Source organism: Halichoeres trimaculatus, unplaced genomic scaffold (genome assembly GCF_033239565.1).
Source record: "Halichoeres trimaculatus isolate MK-OKI-2021-1 unplaced genomic scaffold, fHalTri1.1 fHalTri1_scaffold_10, whole genome shotgun sequence".
Classification (NCBI taxonomy): domain Eukaryota; kingdom Metazoa; phylum Chordata; class Actinopteri; order Labriformes; family Labridae; genus Halichoeres; species Halichoeres trimaculatus.
Window position 1 is genome coordinate 14,331,035 of NW_027437187.1, and position 13,905 is coordinate 14,344,939.

The 13,905-nt window shown below is 39.5% G+C and overlaps 1 protein-coding gene across 2 annotated transcripts in view; it reads right to left on the reverse strand.

The window, feature by feature from the left end:
• LOC141796332 (synaptic vesicle glycoprotein 2B-like) overlaps positions 1–13,905 on the reverse strand; it is a 60,779-nt gene that overhangs the window by 30,163 nt on the left and 16,711 nt on the right. The window contains exon 1 of one of the 2 annotated variants that reach the window (XM_074677375.1): positions 12,448–12,622. The exons of the other annotated variant lie outside the window; for it this stretch is intronic. The gene's annotated coding sequence lies outside the window, so the exon portion shown is untranslated. Of the gene's footprint in view, positions 1–12,447; positions 12,623–13,905 lie in introns of those variants that run through there. 2 annotated transcript variants of the gene reach the window in all.

Consider the following 13,905-nt stretch of genomic DNA (forward strand, 5'->3'; position numbering starts at 1 on the left):
AGAGGGAGAATTTATTTATTTATTTATCTATTTATTAATCTATTTTAATTTATCTATTTATTCATTTTATTTATCTTTTATTTATTTTATTTATATATTTAATTATTTTTTTGTCTTGTATTTGATACATGAGTTTCAGAGACCCTTGTCTCATCAAAATGAAAGTTTCCTTAAAAACAGTATTTTTGGGGGGTGGGGGGGGGGGTGGGGGGGGGGGGTGGCATTACCATCGCACTCTTGGGAGCTGAAGTGGTATTTTTGGCCCTTTTCAAAATGGCTGATCTCATTAAATCATCCACACACTTTTTTTTTCAGGAAAATCACTGCTAATTTTCAAGAAGATTCAGTGAAAATAACATCTGAATAGTTAGTGATTTTTTTTTAAAAAGTATTTTTTTGCATTGAAAGAATGCATATTTACTAATATCTCAAAGACATTGTGGCCAAAAACGGCCAAAAAGCCTGACCCATCAACCCCCGTTGATGGGTCAGGCTTTGCAGGGTTAATTTAATATGTTACAGATCTTTTGGGGGAATGTAGGCAATGCAGGAGGATATACTTTAGGATACAGGTATCATCATGGTTGACAAAACAATATCAAAATACAAATATGGGAGCCGTTGTCTCAGAGTATTCATCACCTAACTTATTGTTCCTAATAAGAGTCCACACACTAAACAGGTCACTACAGTGTCAAGATGCTTCAGACTCACTTATATGAGACTAATAAGTGAGACTATTGCACAGAATTTAAAGTGGTGAACACTGAAAAGGAATAATAAAAACAATGACATAATTAGACATCATTAAAAAAAAAAGTCCTGTGTTGTTTTTGTTTTCTTTGGGACTTTGTTCTATTTTCAGATGTTTTTCCTCCAAACAACAACAAGCACCAAGGAGAAACCAAGAATCTGAAAAAAAGAAGCAGAGAATGGATGAAAGAAATCTGATATGACTCAGCATCCGCCTAGATTTGATTGACAGCCCAACAGTGACGAGAGCAATCCAGCCTTTGGTTGTTTTGTTTGATAGCTGCCCAGCAGGAAATGAAAACCTGGACAGACAGTCTGACCATCAGTCCATCTTTGTCACATGACTGACTCAGCTCTCCCAATAAAGGATCAGTGGGACATCTGCAGGTTTCAGGACATTGATTTCAACCCTTCCTTTTTCACACCAATCTGGAGGACACTGGTGTGCACGTACAAAGGACGTGATCACACCATGTGATTCTCCTCCTGATGCTAAACAAACTGAGGAAGAACAGAGTAAACAGCAGCAGTTTATCTCTACAGCTTGTGATGTTTCCAGACCTCAAAGGAAAATATTACTCAGTGCTGATGACTTAAACTTATTCAAACAGGGTAACATTTATTTTACCATTAGATTAAAAACAGCTTTATCAAATAAAGGTTATACCCTTCAGTCAAACTTGATGGACAGTCACTGACACACCCGAAATGATGAAAGCCCTCTGTGTTTACAGCTGATGTAATCTTGATCAAAGAAGCTGTGTAAGGACACTGGTGATATTTCTCATGATAAATGGACTGCACTTATCCAGCCCCTTCTCATCCTCCAACCGCTCAAAAAGCTTCACACTATGCGATTCACTTCATTCACAGATGGCTGTTTGCCTCCAGGAGCAGTTTGGGGCTCACTAACTTTACCAAGGACACTTTGACATGGACGGCAGGAGTCAGGGTTCAATTAGAGGAACCACTCAGGCCTAAGTCAGACCTGCTCCAGAGCTAAAAGGACGTGGAGTGCTTGCCTGAATGTTTTAGTGTCTGAGCGTGCATGCTGAAGTGCATGCACTCAAAGGTGCACCCTTACTTTCATCCTGTTGGAGTAAGGGTGCTTGGCTGGTTGGGGGGGTTATTGTCTGTTGTTCTGGGCTTGTTCTCTGTATTAGTGTGTGTGTCTCTGTGCTGCTGTCAATCTTAATCTTGTGACAGTGATAGGGGAGACTGGGGACAGTTGCAACAAGGGACGGTTGCAACAAGCCTTATTTCTCACATCAGAAACATGCTAGAGTGATGACACTCACACTGCACATGCTCAGTTAGATCCTCTACCCACCAAGAAGAGAGAGGCCATATTGAGCATCTGGTCCTGCTTCTATCAAGTAAAGTTGTTTTGGAGGTATGAAAGTAGCTTTTCTCATGAGCTGTTTTTTTGTCATACTGTCCTGACCTTATGTATGAATGAATCCAAACCTGTCTAGTTTGAGTCACTGTTTGTTGACTATTAAATGACATGGTGAGCATGTGTCAATGTCAATGTGGCTAGCTAGCACATGGCGTTTTGTCATGACTGGTACCATGGGGACAGTTGCAACAGTTGCAACTGTCCCCGTGCTGTTAGGTTAGTCATATAAGAAAAGACCACACAATCATATTTTTTTTAAGATTTTTAGTTCAAAATAGGCAAAATTAATATATTTTATTGCTCATGATGAACAGAACAGGCAGTCATATGGAGAAACTAATGCTAATGATAAACAGAATAATTTCCCAAATACCTTGTTAAGCAAAAATTAGCAATTAGTTATTATTGTATGTTGTATGTTTTATATGAACTTGTCATATAGTGAATGAATCATCTAAATAGAGAAATTGTAAAAAAAAAAAAAAAAAGAATTATTTCATTCTTTTTGTCCCAAAATGCAATATTGAGTTTTTATAGCTTCAGTAATATCTGCACATTGACTCAAGGTGGGCCCATGTTTAAAACAAAACAAAACAAATTAAATACCTTAAAGCTGCACAGAAAAGAAAATTGAATTTGAGCCCACTCTGGGTCATAACATTAGTATTTGCCCTATTTAGACAAAACACTGAGGATAACTAGTGAAAAATGTATGTTTTTTTAATATGTTGCAACCGTCCCTGATCTGTGTTGCAACTGTCCCCAGGTTTGGGGTCAGTTGCAACGTCTGAATTCCTCTATTCAAAAGAATCTTGTGATTAATATGTTATATGTAGCCATCTTTAAATGGTATGGGCATTTAGCAGACAGATGTAGGTTTAATATGTAAAGATTTGGTGAGACTAGTCCAAATATTCTCTGAGTAAGTGAGAGTAATGTAAAAAGTGTTGCAACTGTCCCCAGTCTCCCCTACCCCGTGCACCATGGTAGATCAATGTTATATATATTCAACTTCAAGTTGATCTAGTGACATGATCTCTGGGTTGGGATTATCACTCAAGTAGTCACAGCAAAAAAATGTTTCCAGTTCTCAATAATCTGAATGCGTCATTTCAATCTGACCAGTTCAAACAGATCAGAGATATTTTTGGCTGGTAAACATCAAAATCAACTTTTTTGTGACTTGATATTTGCATGAAATTCATGTCACTGTCATTACAGTACACTGTATCACATCTAGAGAAAATCTAAAGATAATTTCTTTAATCCAGGCACAAATGTCCACTTAGACTCACATCTGTTTTATTCTCATTAATAGGACATTTCAGCAGAGCTTGTAAAGAGATTTCATTACTTTCGGTTTACAGAGACAACAATTCTGTCTGGGATCTGTTTTCTCTGCTGAAACTGTGGCATGCAAAGACGTTTTGAAGGGCAGGGGAGAAAGAAAAAAAAGCGCAAACAGCGCATTCTCGTCACTGTGGAGGGCATTAAATTTCATGTGTTTTCCAGGGCAATTTAGCACACATATTTTTCCCCCCTGAACAGGGCACTCTAGCATACATTATGACCCACACTCTGAGGGGGGCTGCTGCCCCCCTGCCCCCCCTCTTATGCACACTACTGACCTGAAGGATCTACTGACAGTCACATGATGCTCAAGGAGAGGAGCAGACAAACAAACTGACAGGTATTCTCCTGTGTTTTCTTCTCCTGTTTTTTTTGTTTGTTTGTTTTGTTTTGTTTTGTTTGTTTGTTTGTTTGTTTTTTAAATATTCAAAGACTAATCCATCCTCCTTGCCAACTGCAGTCTCTGAGTGAACATCTGATGGGTTTCAGCTGATAATTGGTTAGTTGGTGAAGGCAAAAAATCCCAAAGCCCTTCTTCTATTTATAGCACGTTGCTGTGTCTCTTAACCCACTTCTGTTTTCTTTTAAGTTTTGACATCCTTCTACATTTTCACATGACAACAGTTCAGAAATGTACTTCAGCCATCAGATTTTTGTATTTGAACCAAAGGATGTTTACATGTAAACGAGCAAATTTTCTTTATTTGGCTTAAAATGTGTTTTCAAAGAAAAAAAAGGGAGACAGTTTCAAAGGCATAAAACTAGACAGATGGGACCAGTGTGTCCATTTCCTGTGACGTTTACTGACCTAAATGTTTACAGCAATCACTGTCTGGTCTAATGCAGAGTGTGTTAGCATCTCCATGCTTCTCTGTTGTTGTTTTTTCAGTTATCACTGCTTGTCTGTAAAATTAACAGCTGTTTTTTTTGTCCTCACTGATTCATTGGATCAACACCAGAAATGATGATGCAAACACAAAAGAGGGAGAAGGAAGGATAAGAGATTTCATAACACACACACACACACACACACACACACACACACACACACACACACACACACACACACACACACACACACACACACACACACACACACACTCTAAAATACCATGTTATAAATGTTTCAGTATCATCATCAATAATACATAAACTCTGGTTTCCTTCAGGCTAGTCACTAGCTGCTGTTCAACCACTGCTGCCATCAGTCTGTTGTTACATCAGGCTGCAGGAAAATTACAAAAATGTGAAACTTAATCAGGAACCAGAGTTTATTTTTAATTATATGCACCACATTCATTGATGTCAGGATTGCTTTAACGTCCTGGGAGTGGTTTCAAAATCCTGGATCTGTTGGTAGGTGTTGTCTTTCTGCTGCCCCAGGTCAGGCTTGATGACTTCACCGAGTCATGTCTGCCAGCTACATCTAGAAACAGGCAACACATCCCAGTCTCAGCTGCTCAAGTCTGGATATGCTGGCAGTTTTCAAGTACAGTTGCAGTAAAATGGATCTCAGAGCCATGACTTGTTCTTTAGGGCTCCACTTTCTCTTCCTTACAGAGGTAAAAACATGAATTTGATATAAACTTAGCTCTCAGTTTTTAACTGCCAGAGTCCTTTTGGCATACTAGTCCAGTTTACTTTTCAAAGTTTCTTGCTGGAAATGACTGACAAATAGAATTTAACTAACCAAATAGAAATCAAAGAGGAACATCACACAGAAGCACTTGGTATGTCTGATGTTAAGATCCAGTAAAACAACATTCCTAACAGTTCCTTGTATCCCTTTGGTTGGCCATGGGAACACTGAGGTGATCCATTTTAAAGTGTGTGTGGCAGGAAAAGGAGATATGATGTGAAACTCTCCCACATGTGCCTCTTCTCTTTTCTGTTCTTCTTGTTAAATTGGACAAAGAGATCGTCTTGCTCTTGGGTTGATATATGATAATAGCGAGACCAAGTATAGGTAGCAGGATCTGGAAAGCATTTTGTTGCAAAATTTAACCTGTTTCTGTTTTGATTCTTGACTCTTAGTTCTGTGTTTCCACTTTTTAGAAATCACCAAAGAAAAGAAAAACTTAAATGTAAAAGAAGAACAAAAAGATCTTATATTTTCACAAATTTGGTACAACTGACTTAACCTGTTTCTTGTGTAAAAAAAGGGACACTTTGCATTTCAAATGATTGTTTCAACCCTATGTGATGTAAATGTCCCATCAGTATCTACATCTACACTTTTGATAAGTGTGAAGTCAGAAGTTTTCAGGTGGACAGGTATCACCACAGACATCTATTAGAACTCCAGTGAAATCAGTGCTGGAGAAAATGTCCCACCAGTGGATTCATGGCAGTCTGTCTGACTATACTGGAGCTAATCTAAAGGCAATCTAACATAAAGGGTCAACACAGTACAGTGCCTGTAGGAATGGATCATGACTGATTGAAGTATCCTGTACCTCTCAATGACATTAGCCTGAGCAGTACTGTTGTCGGCAGAAAACAAAGCACCACAGTCAACACATCCACTACAACCTGAGGTCCTCTTTGAATCCGCTGATAAAAACATGACAGGGGCTGTATTCTGCAGTCCTGCTTTCACTTCTGCTGCGGGTACTCACAGTGCTTGTACATTATTTAAGAAGTCATCCTACAACCATGAATCATTTGTTAGATCCAACATAAGCCTCCTGCAGCAGGACGGCCACATTACATCACACCTACCTCAAATGTGAAAACAGCTCCTGTAAGCAGCTCACTCCTTCACATCTCTGCTAACACACGCTCTCCCTCCAGCATCGACCGGTTCTGATGCACAACTTTGAGCATGTCCTGACTGCCAGGGGATTTAGTTCATGAACAGTTTCCTTTTAAAGCATTTTAAAGTAAAGTTATTTGCATAGACTAAACATCATTGGTCATCTAGTTGATGTAAATTAATAATATGGTTTAATAATTTAAATATATCTAATTAAGAGTTGTAGCCCAGTGATTGACTGGCAACCAGTCCAGGGTGTACCCCGCCTCTCGCCCAGTGACAGCTGGAATAGGCCCCAGCCACCCACGACCCTGAACAGGATAAGCAGTTCAGAAAATGAAAGAATAAATGAATGAATAAATGAGTTAGGAGTTGTGTTTAAGGCCTGTTTAATTTTTTAGGTAAAAAACCCTGTCTCAGTTTTAAGATTTGTCAGCCAATTTTGTCCAGTGCTTAGTGGGCATATCACACAGGCAGGACCTTCTGCGTGATGTCAGGTAGCTAGCTGTCAGCCAGGGATTTCCAATGAACTAAGGAAATCTAAAATTTTAGCATGAGTGTCTCTATTTAGGAGTTGACTATAGGAGCTCTCTATTCATGTTGTAATTTTTTTGTTGTTGTTAAAACCTTTCATTCATGTTAAAACACATAACAGCCATATCTAGACACTTTTTTATAATTAAGTTACCTCAAATTACAAAGTCTGTGGCATTGGACTTATTTGTAATGATAAACTCAACTTCTGTGTCAAGCAAAAACTGCAAAATGTCAAAACTTCTTAGCTAATCAACAAACTCAATGGTATTTTGTTGTGAAATATAAGTGTTGACAGCCAACCAGAATCCAACTTTTTCAATAAATAAAGATCAAACCAAGAAAGAGAGGGCCTGTCAGTGAAAAACGTGGAGTACCTGGAATGAGTTCAGAAAAAACAATTGCTTCAGGGGCTATGAGGACTGTATGTTTTAAAAGACTCCATTTCCCATGAGCACCAGCACCCACTGTGGTGAGGATGTGAGTTTTACAAAGGCATGCATTTGTTTTGATGATAATTGATCACCTATATTTATGGCTACTCACATCCTCACATGTAACATCGGTAAATCCTGGTTATTTCCTTCCAGTTCTCATCGACCAAGTAGAGCTAACGAAACCTCTCTCTTCATTTATTGATAGACTCTCAAGTTTACCCGTGTTTTCACCTTAAGCTCATGTTTTAGCCTTTAGATTGTGTTTTAGCCTTTAGATCGTGTTTAACCTTTGGCCCATGCTCTGTCACTGTCCCGTTTAGCTTTCTTCTGCTCATCTATCTTTTTTCAGTCTGACAGTTGGGCTCCTGTGTCCACCATCCCTACAAAATTAATCACAGAAATTATTTTCAGCAGAGAAAAACACAGAACTATCTTCTCTCTGCCAAACTTTGACAGCTGGCGTGGTGTCATCATGGAGAAAAAAACATTGAAAATTATTTCTTTTTCTAAATTGTGGATTACAATCAGGCATATAGCTTGAAGTGAGACTTTTTCAAGATCACTCAAAAATTTCTTACAGTCCCATTAATACTAACAATGGATTGTACTCAAGCGGCAATCTCTGGTCTAAGAAAATGAGACAATGCAGAAGTGCTAAAATCTGCTGTTTCTCCAGTGTTCGCTTGAGGCTGGTTCTGGAAGTACCGCAAGTCACATACACAAAAAAAGCCGTTTTCAAAGCAGAAATTAACCTATTTACACCCTGGTTCAAAAAATGTCTCCTGTCTGAGTTGCTAATTTTACTATCAGCACACACTGTACGGGAGTGATTTTTTTTTCTAACTAGTCAGTTCAGTGGATATTTAAGATCCAGAGCTCGCCCAATCAGAGGCACAGCTCAGGTCATGTGACTGACAGGCGCCCTATAGCTGTACGCAAAGCCCTTGCTACTACCAATTTGGCCGCTATAGCCAATATGCTTCATTTACCGTTTCAGAAACAGACGGGTGACATTAGGAAGACTACGTCCATGTTTTATGCAGCCTATGATTGTACTATAAACCAACCTAGCTAGTGTATCTGTGGGTAGCACAAGCACAGTTGTGAACATAAACTCCAGTAGATTGTCACCTTCTCTCCCTGGATCTCTTTCAGCACAGAAAGGCAAATATTCTCCAACTCTATGTCACTGCAATAAAACTACAGTAATTTATGCAAGACAACATTTTCATCACATTTCATCTGAATCAACCTGAACCATAAAAGACCTAAACATGACACCAACTAGGAAATATCTTTGCATTCAACAGCAATATCTCATCAGCAGACACAACTCTGAGTCAGTCATAGCCCCAGAAATACAACAAAGAGCATAATTCACGGCTCTACCATATCTCCCCCTGTCTTTGAACTGGGAGACATCAGAGGAAACAGTGAGCACTCCTCTCCTAATGGGTGAGTGCAGATGTGTGTTATATGCCAACACGGAGACTACACATCCTGTTTAGCAGGGAGTCTGTTTTCAGGACAACCTTTCCAACTTATTGATGTTGATAATAAACTGATGTGATAAACTGTGGGAGCAGAGAGATGAAAACAGCTCCTCTCGTATCCATGATGAATGAGAGGAGAGGAAGCTGAGGAGAAACCTACAGAGTCAGACCAGTCATTTCCACAGGATTAATAATGCATCATGTTCCTATCTACAGCAGGAAGAGACCACACACACACACACACACACACACACACACACACACACACACACACACACACACACACACACACACACACACCACAGAAAATCTAGGTGCAGAACAGTCGACACTATCAAATTGGAACAGATGTAAGCTGCACTGTGTTACAGCATCTAGAGCTGTCAGCCTTTCATCTGCTAGAGTTTTTTTTTTCCTTTTTTAAACAAGACTCATCATGTCATCATGTAACTGAGTGAAAACCATTGTCTGTCATTTTCTGATGATATGCCTCTTCTGATGTTGCCACAGGTTAGACTGAAAGAGCCCTTTTACCATTTATATTTCTTATTTGTAATAAAATGATAATCTACCACAGGGGTGGCCAACCAGTCAGAGACCAAGAGCTACAAAAATGACCATGGTACTACAAAGAGCCACTTCACACATGTGGTCTTGAAATGACATAAAATGAAAAAATATATATATTTTCAATTTTCTATCCATCTAGATAGATAGATAGATAGATAGATAGATAGATAGATAGATAGATAGATAGATAGATAGATAGATAGATAGATAGATAGATAGATAGATATGAACACGAGCAATTTAGATGAGCACATATGGAGAAGAGAAACTGAAACTTAAGTATCAATCTCATCACCCAAGTATTGATCAATGCTGATCCCAACGTGGCTCCAATATATCAATGTTTTGGATTGATTGGCACACCACTTCTCATTACAAGTATATATTTTTATAAAAGGATCGAAGAGCTGCCGACTGAAAGGCAAAGAGCCACAGGTTGGCCACCCCTGATCTACCAGGTCTTAGATAAAGGGACTAATAGAAGTTTCTAATTCATCTAGAAAAAGTCTTCATTCTAGATATGGTGGATTGTAATCCACACTTTAAAATTAGATTATTAGTGCTATTAAAGGTTCTTCATAAATGGTACGTCTTAGCTTCCCAATCGGGTCAAACTGGACCAGATTCATTTATGGCACACCTAGGTCTCTATGACAACACTACGCCGGCTGATGAAGTTTAGTAGTGAGAAGAGAGATCTGTATTTTTCTCTGCTGAAAACGAGTTCTGTGACTAATTTTGTAGTGATGGTGGAAACTGGAGCCTAACTGTCAGACAGAAAAATGACAGAAGAGCAGAAGAAAGCTTAATAGGACAGTGACAAAGTGCAAGCTAAAGGCTAAAACACAAGCTAAAGGCTAAAATCCAGGGGCTAAACTGTTTGTGATAATGTCTATTCCAACCCACAGTCAGCAGTTATTCTGCAGTGGTCTGTTCAAACTTGAGAGTCTATCAATAAAATGAAGAGTGAGGTTACGTTAGCTCTGCTTGGTAGATGACTGGCAAGACATAACCAGGATTCACTAACGTTACACATTACAGACATGTTGCCAGTAGCGCTACATGACGCCAGCTACTAAGCTACAGTACAAAGTCACAACATTAGCTTGTTTTCATGTTTCCAAAAACAGCGCTACATAACTGTAAAACGGCATGTTGTATACAGTAAAAAGTTGTCTTGAACAATGAAACTTTTTTTCAATCCAATCTCCATTTAATTCTAACACAAACACAAGCCTTGTTAAAAGTCATGTCTTCACGACAGTGTGCGTGAGACTCTGGGCCAAAGGTGGCGCTGCAGTCCAATTAAAACAGATCTTCCTCACAGCACATTTAAACAGTGGACAGTAAGTAAGTTATACTGAGACTTCAGCTTGGCGAACATCTGCCATATGACACCAAGAAACAGATCTTCATCGACATAAACGCATTCAGCACTGCCAAATTACAAACATGATTTATGTTTCTGGGAGGTAAAATGCAAGTTTTGTCAGATCTGTGATTTTGGACAAGGCCATTGGCATCCCATTAGCTGAACAGCTTTCACTCAAGCAGCACATATCAGGGTTTGTACAGGTGTGTACTGGCAGAAACTACAACCTATCCACAAAATACTTGCGTCCATTTTCCTTTTCCGGTTGTTTCTTTTCCAACAGAATGTTTGGTCCTTCATCACTTTGTCACGTATTTATCCCATGACCCTTTTCCAAATAAAATAACAACTTAATGTGATTAAGTCAGAACGGACTCTGCTGACCTTGTTCAACATTTTGCAACGCTGCTATTATGTATGTACAGGAGGGTGGCAAATGGGCTGATTCGAGCAACTCCAGCAAGACTCCCAGCCTTAATGAAACACCACTGTTTTTACTTGAGAGGCAGTGTCTGTGTTGTGAGTGTCTGGTTGCATTGGCACAAGCTGGTGCAGTGTAAGGTCTGGTGTGGATGAGTGAGAAAGTCTTTCTTCTGCGTGTTAGAAAAAACCAACACAGTACTGGGAAAGTGATCTTCATGCACACAGATTTGGAAGAGGAACAGAAATTGCTGGAGAATGGATGCCAGGCCAGCAGCTGGCACTATAACGTCATGATGAGACACCAACAGAGCAATGAGTTCAACAAAAAGGTAACTGTAACTGCAGCTAATCTACACCTAGATGAAGAAAAGTGACTTGTATGTTTGTCCCTCCATGTATGAAGCACAAACAGCTCAGTTGTCCACCATGACCATTTGAATAGGTATGTCAAAAACATGCAAAGGTGGCTGAGAAGTCATTGTTTTTGAAAGGATATCCAACAAAAGGGGTTTGCAAATTCAAAATGTACTCCACTTTGGACAATATGAATTCTTCAACTCTAATAACTTTGTCACCTGCACACTCACCATTAAACATGCGGCTCAATTTCAAAATACAGAAAAAACCCTGAGAGCAAAACCCAGCGTGATCCCCTGCTGGAGGATCCCCTTTTGGCTGACCTCCCTGCTACACTGCAGATGAGTCAACACCAACAAACAGAAGTCTTTAACCTATTCTACCAACAGTAATGCTGTAAATGGAGTGTACATATAGCAAGAAAAGCTTGTAACATGAGATGTGTGTGCTTCGGGTTATGTGCATTGCTTACATAATGCCGTTGGCGAGCAGTCCCTGCTGAGAAAAAGAAGCTTTCGTGCTTTCATGCTTGTTATTAATAGTTTCATGTCCTATTTTTTCCCTGCACCTTTTTACAGATTCTAAACTGCCTGTGAAGGTGTTTACAAATGCATTTTTAAAGCACTTATCACAGCAAAACAGCAGACACAGGTATCTGCTTTCAGAGCAAAAGTTACAATGTCTGGTCTCCTTGTGCCTCTTTAACACTGGTCACTTGCTTCAGTCTGAAATTCTTAAAAACACATCTGCAGGTTAGTTCTTTGTAATATTGCTGTATTTGACATGACAGTTACATGACTGAATGATAGAAAAACTGTGTTTACATTTAAAGTTCCCCAAATTTTAGTCTATGATGAAGAAATCAAAAGGCAGTTTTGTGCAAATGATATTTCAATGTTTTTTTTTTAGTTCAGATCTTTTCTTCAAATTCAATGCACAGCACAGATTTTGCAAACCAAGTGAAATACAGCACAAACTGAATTTAAAATAATCACTTCCCTTACCAACAAGCCAAACTGCAATTTATATCCAAACAATGGCGTCCCTGTTTCGACAAAAAGGAATCCAAAATTTCTGTCTGAAGTTTCCTCCGATTGTAATGAGCATCGACACGCAGTGAGAGGGACAGGACTGAGGGATTAGGACAGAAAGGAAAGTGCCAGCCCCTCTCTCGCTGTCTCACTCACTCACCCTCCCTCTCCTCCACTCTGCAGCACTCCTCCCTGCTGCCACCCACCCACCCACCACATGCACATGGTACAGTCCTCCTCTGTGCTGCAGTACGTGCAAGAACGTGCCATTAGGCTGACCGATGGGTAGAGAAGGGGTCGGGCGGGGATTGGGGTGGAGGGGGAACGAAAGAGACATATGGATGGCTGATGGGAGGGGGGATGGATGGATGGATGGGTGGAAGGAAAGAAGGAAGCAGGGAGGGATGCGTAAAAGAGGAGGCGGAGCAGGGGAGTGACAGATGTGTTGACTTCTGAGAGAGCAGAGATGCTTGATGAGATGCTTTTCTGTACAATTTTGCAGCTACAGACAGAAATCTTGGCATTTCTTTCTTTCTTTCTTTCTTTCTTTCTTTTGCCACAGTTGTCCCACTACAAAAATGTTTTTCACTCACGACGGAGGTAAAGGGATTGAAAAAGAAAGACAGATTTCACATCACCTGGTTTCTCATTTCTCCTCATGTAGCTCTGACATTCAGTCAGATATTTATTCATCTGAAAAGGTTGTTTTGTCTCATTAAGACTTTAGATAAATATGCCTTTGAGCGAGAAGTGACTAGGGACCTAATGATCTGTGAGTTCATTTTGTTTGCATTGGCAGATTCATCTGCAGTCTGAAGACTATTTGTTCTTCATTTTTAAACCTCATTACCAGCAACCTGACATTCACACCTCAGTCACCTTTTAGTATTCCAGCACAACAACAACAACAAAAAAAACATCTTACAACCAATCATGAACAGAATACTTTGCTCAAAGAATGAAGGGTTTTTGATTTTTGGTTTTGGTTTGTGAATATTTTTTTTTGGTAGAGGCTGTACAAGACATTGGTGTGATCTTGTTGACATCACACATTGGTACTGGGAGATGCCGTAATAAAGTCCAGAGATGGTGTTAGCCTTATTTAGAAAAGCAATCTCAGCCTAACTTTCAAACAGTATAAACAGAAGCAAAGAAGATGAGCTAAGGCAGATTCTAATCAATGTAATCTGTTATATTTGGTGTAAGTCTTATTGTCAGAACGTGTATTAATTTCTAATGGGAAAGTTTTTATAATGATGAAAATGTGAAACAGAAGTATTAGTCTCACAGTCTCATAATATTGTGTTTGAACAGAGTGACGAAAGCCTGGCTGGTGTTGTATCAAAGCTGGTTCACTGTGACTGAACATACACTCTGATGCCAAGTCTTTGTGTGTCTGTGTACACAGCACTCAGGGCAGACCAAATGGAG